The sequence below is a fragment of the Podarcis liolepis genome (assembly GCF_965112155.1).
Source record: "Podarcis liolepis genome assembly, chromosome: 12".
In the NCBI taxonomy this organism is placed as follows: domain Eukaryota; kingdom Metazoa; phylum Chordata; class Lepidosauria; order Squamata; family Lacertidae; genus Podarcis; species Podarcis liolepis.
Genome location: NC_139563.1, coordinates 17,341,590 through 17,350,139, shown reverse-complemented (window position 1 = coordinate 17,350,139; position 8,550 = coordinate 17,341,590). Strand labels below are relative to the sequence as shown.

Here is an 8,550-nt window from a genome sequence, read left to right as displayed (position 1 = left end):
CCTTGTGGAGTGTTCCCTCATCCTCCTCTCTTCTCCCCTCTCCTTGGGAGTCCTCTGGGCAGCCTCTGCTGCCACCCCTGGTCTCTGACCTTCCCCTCCCACTAAACCAAAGATAGGTGCTTCCTCACACTGCCCCACAGGGACCTGGGAAGCCCCTGGGAAGCCCCAGAGGCACCATTTGCCTGGGGAGCTTGTAGACAAGGCTGCTGCAACCAACAGCTGTGCGAGCCTTTGGGAGGCCAAGACATGAGAGGGCATCAGAGGAAGGAAGGGAAGGAAGGGAAGAGGGACAGAGGCCAGTGTTGCCCGTGGCACCCCTGACCATCATTCAAGGCACCCCTGGGTGCCATAGCACACTGGTTGAAAACCACTGCCACAGACCATTGGTCCATCTAGATCAGGGATTTTTTTGTGGGGGGCGAATGAACGAATTCCTATGTCCCACAAATAAACCAGAGATGCATTTTAAATAAAAGGACACATTCTACTCATGCAAAAACATGCTGATTCCCGGACCGTCTGCGGGCCAGATTTAGAAGGCAATGGGGCCGAATCCAGCCCCCAGGCCTTAATTTGCCTACCCATGATCTAGATACACAAAGGATGGGGAGCTCTTCACATGTTAGACATGGCCAATAGTGGAGGCTGGTAGGAGTTAGCATCTGGAGGGCCACAGTTTCCACATCTGTTGTCTATACTGCCGGGCAGTGACTCTCCAGAGTTTTGGACACCAGACATTCCAATTCCCACATGGGCATTGAACCTGGGCTTTTCTGCACTGGGTCTTCCCCTTCCTGGACTTGACCCTAGTTTTCTGGGTAGCAGCTGCAGCTAGGAACTTTTTCGTCCTGCTTGTTTGGTCTACCAACTACAGTTGTTTAGGGCTCCCAATATCTCTTTCCTTCAATGATTCAGAAGAAGCAAGGCATAACAGGTTAACAATGGGCGTAATCCACATGAAATTCAGCACTTTTCAATTCCATCAGTTTCAACGGGAGAGAGTGGAGCATGTGCTTACTTCTCTTGTAGAATTCAAATATTTAATTTAAGATGGATCGGACCGGATACTAATCCTATACGCTAACTGGAAGGGCCAGAAGTCCAATGAGATATAACGTTTTCAGAAGTAATTACAGTTGTAAAAATCAATTTGTGTCCACCAATTGTTCCCCAAACTAGTCACTGCTCTGTGGATTTTGATTCCAGAAAAGCACGTCAGTGTCCAAGTCACCTTATAGCAGGCAAACCTGCATTAATGGCTTAGCACAAGTCTACACCCATATACTCACCAGGCAAGGAGAAAGTTGCGACATACATTTTGGGATGGATTAATCTATCAATTTTGTTTTCTAATTTTACAGTCTTAAATTCAATTTGCCACATTGCAGCATCAGCTTGTGAAGTGCACCACCCCTCTTGGTATACATCTTTGAATATGCAATTTTGCCTGATATTCACATATGTGCAAAGTATTCCTTTAGTATGATACATTATTGTATTTCATTAAATATATTCATTTTTAAATACACCCCCTTAATACTTATTTTCGTACACATTGGGTTTTGGTTGGCAGACTGCATCACAAAACTCAGAGGGGTGCAAATCTCAAAGGATAGCTGTGTTTTGGTTCATGTATTGTTTTGGGACGTCGAAATTAGTAGGTTCGTATGGAAATGCAATCCAGAGTGGATTTTTCCTCCATTCCCAGCTGAAAGACAGCTAAAAGTAAAACTGCATGTAGGGTGAGGGAGACTCCATTCTGAAGCTAATATTTCTGGACGCAAGAGACTATTGTTACCATTGCTTGCTGTCAACTGCACCACAATAAGTTGTTTTTACATATAAGAACACAAAACAAGCATACTGAATTTCATCTGACATATGTTGGAGGGTATGGGTGAAGGGAGCTCTGAAAGATTAACTACTACTCTGAGATAGAGAATTTGGAAGCCTTGCTGCAGACAGTTTAGATACACAATTGAAGTTTTACCCTATTATTTTATTATTTTATTTAGAGTAAATTCTGTTTGGCTTGTTGCAAGGAAGCCATTTCTGACAACCTTTTTATTACCTTGGACCTAAGTAAATAGAGCTGTTAAAATAGCTTCCAGATGACCGTTTCCCTTTTACTACTACTAATAACATTATGTCACTTTTTTTTTCTTTTGCTTTGCTTTAATAAGCTTCACACTCTTTTTCCTTTCCAGTACTCTTATGTATGTTTATCTTGAAGCCTGAAGTCTGTTTTTCCTATCCTGTAAAATAATGTGAAATGGACAGCTTCTTTTCGGATAGCAAAGCTTAATGGCGATGAGACATTCTGGAATATTTGTGTCTTGTATTATTCTAACCTCTTGCATAGATTTGGACCAAGGCATTCACAGATCCCGCCCACCCACCCCCCTCTGTGCCCCGGCCGCCATCCCACAATGTTCATAAATGAGGTCTGCATCTTGGCCTGAAAACTGTTACCAATCCTGTTCCAGTTAGAGAGATTTGGCAGCAGATTTCATGTTGATGCTCCTAAAGCTTTCGACCGCTCCGCTGATGTTCACTCCACAGTCTCCCTCCGTTATACAACCCTCCTAAGGCAGCCGCACTGCAAACGAAAAGCAGATGTGGCGTATCTTCCTCTTGGAGCTGCAGTGGAGGCCTCTGGCCGGGCAGCTGGAGTGTCCTTGCTCAGAGAGAAATGCTGATCCACCTGCAAATAATAAGGGTTAATTGTGAGGTTAATGCAATGCAGCGTTCCCGCTGTACGAAATAGCTGAGGGTTACAGTGCAGCGAAAACATTCACACATGCAACTAATTTGGCACATATCCAGACAAAGGAAACCTTTAATAAAGGGAACCATAGAGCATGTAATTGCATGTGTGGTTGGAAAGCTTCTAATTATGTTGTGCTAAAGAAGGTTCCTCCTGTTTGCATGGGGTTGTGTGTGCTCTCCAGTAAACAGAGAAATGGTGTACTATGAATTGGAATGACTGCCTGCTGTCATGGCATGTTCTTCTCATTCTGTTTATTATTATAGGCGGTGACCATTTTGCGCTGGGGTTCTCTTCCTGGCCCTCAAGCACATCACCAGAGTGCACTTAAGGGCACCCTGCTCTGCCCCATTCCATTCTGCCCTCTTCTGGGTCCAAAAGGACCCACATATTGGCAATTGTGCCTCAATTGGACACACTTCAAATGGTTGCCCCCTGTATTGTTGTTGCTGGTTTGTTTATTTACTAAATTTCTATACTGCCCTTTATCCAAAGATCCAGTAATTTTTTTCTGGGGGTACACGGGGGTATGCATACCCCTAAACATTTTGTGAATCTAACGGGAGAAGAAACTATTTTTTTTAAAAAAAGTTTCTTCTCTAGCATGGTGAATCGTCAGTTCCCTTGGTAACCCCAATGGCGGCCTCATGTTTCCTGAGTCTCAGACGGAAGCAAACATTTAATATGTGAAGTAGGAGTTGGAATCTAGCATGGTGATTGGTCAGTTTCATTGTTACCACCTCCGACGGCGGCTTCATTTCCTTTCCTGGTATAATGCATGTTCTTTGTCCTTTTGTCCATTTACTGTATTTATTTTTCCTGATTTGAACTATAAAATGGTGATTTTCTTGAGTCAAAATGAGAGTACCCCTAAACATTTTTTTTTAAGAAGAAAAAGCACTGCAAAGATCTCAGAGTGATTCACAACACAAAAATACAAAACAAGATCACAAAATACATCATAAAAATGTTCTAATAACTCACCTCCCACAAACACATAGCCTAAAGATATGTAAGAAAGGTGCCAGGCAAGCTTCGTTGAGGAGAGCATTCCAAAAATAGGGAGCAACTGCAGAAAAGCCCGTTCTAATGTTGCCACCCTCTAGACCTCTGGAGGAGACACACAAAGAAGGGCCTCAGATGATGATTGCAGGTTCCTGGTCACTTCATATGAGGAGAACCAGTCCTTGAGGTATTGTGGGCCTGGTGATACCCCATATAATGAGGGTCAGTTGGAACTGCCCCATCATTCAGTATTATTGATCTACAATGTGCAACACAGGGGGAATGAACGAGACAGGGCAAAATGACTACTTTTGGGGGTCTGAAGACACCAAGGTGTCTGATTCTAAGGCAGCAAGAAATCTCACTGATTCTCCCAAGATGAATCATGGTTGTTAAATCTGATACTTGTAAAATACTGCTGAACTGGGAACACAAGGATGAGATACTTCTATGGGAAGTTGTTAAAAAATGGAATAAAATCAGAGTGCCGTGAAGAGATGAATTGCCATCCTGATATTAAATGCAGGTGCAAATAGTATAGAGTAAGAGGGGATGGAGAAGGGAAAGGAGATTGTTAGCCGCTTTGAGATTCCTTAGGGTAGTGATAAAGCGGGATATCAAATCCAAACTCTTCTTCTTCTTCTTGATTGGAATCTAGTTGAACTGAGAAATAAGAGAGATTGTCTCAAATGTTTTAAAATCTAAAAAACAAAAAACAAAAAAAAATTATGTAAAGGCAGGATGCCCTTCATGAAAGGACTTACCATTTTGCATCTCCCCCGGTCCAAAGTAACCAAATATTTTACTCTCATTGGGGGGCAAATAGTCCTACAAAAGCTGAGGAGGGAATATTCTGCCCAGTGCTCATTTATTTTATTTTATTTTATTCAATTCTCCAATTTGTAGACTGTCCTTTGCTACATCAACGGGGATCCGGGGGAGGCTTCGAACAATGCAGAAAATGCATTAATATATTGGCCAGCTTAATTAATAAAAAAGAAAAACAAGCAATAGTGCAACATCATGAGAATAACACAACCAAATAATGGTTAATATTTTTGCTCCAAGAGGCTGGGAGAATAGAATTGTTATTAGTTGTTGGTAATCCATGAGGATCTCTATCATCTGGCCTTCCAAGGGAAAGGCATAGCAGAGTGACCTGATATTGTCATTCCTTGTGGTTCCTCCCTCCCTCCCCCCCTCTCCATTTCACACACTGTAGCCACAGAAACAAATTTTTAAATTGTTGATAATTTATTGGAGGTGAGTTGTGCTTTTATGATGCATATTTCTCCAAAGAACAACCAGCCTCTTTAAATCGGTGGAGGACAACAACAAGCAGCTATGGAGTAAACAGAAATAAGAAACTGTGCTACTGTATAAACTAGGTCTCACCATTTGTCCATCAAGCCTAGGGCTGTCTGCTCTGACTGGCAACAGATCTTCAGAGTTTTGGACAGTGCAATGCTTCCATCAGTGGGCACCCAATCCTTTTCTTTAACTCTCTGCATGCCTTCAAGTACGGAGCCCCCAGTCGTCTCACGGACTATTGACCCGTACACCACTAATCTGCCACCAACCAGGTCCTCTCTGGTAATTCACTTAGTCTCAGTCAGATTCTTAAGTTAACAAAGAAGAGTGTAGTTTAATGCAAACACAAATAAACTTTAACTGCATTGAAAATGTTGTTACTCTTTACCTTCTCAGTCTTATTTTATCCTGTCTCTAACTCTTCCACCTCCCCTCACACAAGAACCAACTGCGCTAACTGTCTCTCTATTTCCAACTGTCTGCCAACTGCTTTCCCAACTGCCTTTCCCAACCAAACAACCAACTAACTAACTAAGACCAACCTCGGGCTAAGCCCTTTTATAAACAGGTAGGCTCCGCCTCTGGCTTTTCTATTGGTCTACCTATTAACTCTTTCTCTCCCACTGTACAGACATTTTCAAAAGAATGGGCACAGCCACCTTAAAGAAGTCGGTGTAGCAGGTGGTGAATCCTTCCACAGCGTGCCATAGTTGGTTGGATGGTGCTTGCAAAGTCCTTGAAAACAGAATAAAGGTTACAATATCTTTATTTTTATCTGTAAAATGTTGGAAGGCAGAATGTCAGGTGGGGTTTTTCTGTCTACAGGGAATCAATTCCACACTCATTTGTCTGCCATGGAATCTCTGTGATTAACAAGTGATTTGTTTCTCAAAGCTCTTGCACACTTACTGTTAACCCCCACAATTCAGTCACAGCCATTTCTAAATGATGCCTTTGCCAAGTAATGTTATTCATGCATTCTGCTGTTTGTGATCTTCCTCTTTCTCTCATGGCAAACTTCCCTTTTTTGGGGGGGAAAATCTTCCTCGAGTAAATTCAGATATTTTGGATGAAGGGTGGGAAATGTTACTTAATACAAGCTAAAAATGACTGTAACATATTTATCCCTACACATCCAGGAATGAGAACAGTGCAGAACATCAAAGTAAGTGGCAGTTAAGTCTGTTTCTTACAGCTGCATTTAGTGGATATACTCCTGATAGTTTGAGGCCATTTGCCATTTCCATTTTTCATTACCAACGTCAAACAGTTTACAGAGAGACAAGCTAAATTAAAACAGAAGACAAAAAGAAAAAGCTATCAGTTCCTTCAAGAAGTTTACATTTTGTGGGAGGGAAGGTTGTCCTTGATGATCAACGGCTTCATGAAGGCCTTTGGGACATCTAAAAGCCACCCAGTGATGTCTTCTCCCTGTCAGGAGATTTAATACGGTAATAATAATGTGGGAATGTTAAGGAAAGTAGGAGAGGATATACTGTTTTGATATTATCCCTCCTCACTCACGCTAGTGAGTAAACAGCACAGCACATTCCCTTTGCAACTTATTGGAAGCAAATAGATGATTCGTTAGAATCCTTTAATTAAGCAATCCTGTCTGTCTTGCCCAGTCTGGCTTGTTCCTGGTAAGTTTCCCCTTTATTTCTCTCTTAAAATAATAAAAACACAACACAGTCTTCATTAAAAGTAAGAATAAAGTTTTACTCACATTCAGTTCACAACAGTAATCTGAAGGCAGGCTTTATCCTGTGGTTACAGTCAAAAGAAGTCTGAGCTACATCTCAGACTTTCTGCTTGTGGGCTCCATCTTATGTGAAGATTGAGCCATGAGCTGGCTAAGAGCCAGGAGAGTTCAAGAGAAAGAGTAAGAGAGTAAGAGTTGCGTGGCCAGCCCTTTTATATGGTCAGCTAGGGTCATGCCCATCTACCTGGTCACACACAGGGGGAGAAAGCTCCAGAGCAGGTATGCTGGAAGTCTTCTCTGTCTGGAGCCACATTCCCCTGTGTGTCCATTCTAGGCAACCAGAAAATGTTGTACTTGACTGCTCTAGTAATAACACATCCCACAAAAAATACCCCAAACACCCCATCCTGATCCTACAAGATTCTGTTTTGGTATTACGGTTACAAAGCGCCCTTGCAACTGTACAAATAGTTGGTAGATATTCTGTTCCCTCGTCCCTCCATCTTCATCTGGGCAGGGAAGAATCCCAGTGATTGATGAAGGGAGATGGTATTTTAACCAAGCTGTGATGGATGCCGCTGGGGTGAAAGGGTGAGAGCTATTAATAAACAGAGTCTGAAAACCTTTTAACGCCATCATTCACATTCACACGTCTTTAACCTCGGCCACCTTGAGATCCAGCATGGACTTATTGCAAGGGAATAAAATGTATATATATTCATGCTCGTTAAGATATTTAATTTGCCCTGCCGAATGGATGAGGCGCTGGTGGCACTGCCGTTTAGCATCTCCCTTGAATGCAGAAAGGTAGCAGATTTATTTCAATCCCATTGGGTGCTGACATTTTAACCCAGTTATCTGTGATTTATTCAGTCCCTGACAGCGCCAAAAGAATGATGTGTTTTGCCCGAAGGCTCTGTGGGTGAGGCAGCTTGACACATGCCTTTTCTTTCTCTAAAAAGGGGTGATCTCCTCAGCTGTTCTGAGGGTCCCAGCACTACAGTGGGCAGAGAGATTGTTTCTGAAATACTGTCTTCAGCTATTTGGTATGGGCATGCGGCAAGGGAGAAAGTGGAGGTGGAAGAAAGTGAAATGCTGATTAACCCCCCTCATGCCGCCATTTTTGTGTTTGTGCCAGTTTCCCCTCAAGTTTCTCCAGTTATCAAATTCTACAGGTCATTTGGCATAAGAACCCAAAAATGGGCATTATCAGGAGCAATGCTGAAATTCTTCCAGACCATAGGAAGTTGTCTTATACCAAGCCAGAACATTGGTTCATCGAGTTCAGGACTGCCCATGCTGACTAGCTGAGCCTCTCCAGGGTTTCAGACAAAGAGTCTTTTCCAGTTCTCCATAGAGATGCTAAGGACTGAAGCTGGGGTTTTCTGCACACCAAGCAGAGGCTGCACTGCTGAGCAACAGCTCTTCCTAAAAGCCTACGTGGCACCAGCCTCCTTCAAGCCATTACTGCCATGAATAGGACCAGCATGGTGGAGGGGGCTTATGCCTTTTGCCTTACCTATAGAATTTCACAGTCCTCCAACTCCTGCCATTTTGGGACATAGAATCTGAAGCGGACTGTACTGTTCTGCTGTTTATGTGCATACTGTAGGCATATCAGAGGGCAATTATGTATAGGTAACTATAATAGAGGAAATAAGGTAAATGTGGGGGAGGGAGGGAGAGGGAGGGAGCTTGGAATGTTGGTAGTGAGTGACGATTGGATGAGAATTTGAAAGGGCTGTTTGAATGATGCTGGAGACAG

The 8,550-nt window shown here is 42.8% G+C and overlaps 2 long non-coding RNA genes across 3 annotated transcripts; one reads left to right on the top strand and one right to left on the bottom strand.

Moving 5' to 3' along the window:
* Positions 1 to 2,413: 2,413 nt before the first annotated feature.
* LOC310689531 lies at positions 2,414 to 8,410 on the bottom strand. 2 transcript variants are annotated; one of them, XR_014517452.1, is made up of 7 exons: positions 8,305 to 8,410; positions 6,810 to 6,936; positions 6,426 to 6,514; positions 5,743 to 5,818; positions 4,537 to 5,114; positions 3,752 to 4,435; positions 2,414 to 2,704 (listed from the first exon to the last, which is right to left on the bottom strand). It is a non-coding gene; the product is annotated as an uncharacterized lncRNA (long non-coding RNA). The 2 variants fall into 2 exon arrangements; XR_014517453.1 differs by lacking the exon at positions 3,752 to 4,435.
* LOC310689540 lies at positions 5,472 to 8,295 on the top strand. Its single transcript, XR_014517468.1, has 3 exons — positions 5,472 to 5,651; positions 6,223 to 6,248; positions 7,924 to 8,295. It is a non-coding gene; the product is annotated as an uncharacterized lncRNA (long non-coding RNA).
* Positions 8,411 to 8,550: the final 140 nt, after the last annotated feature.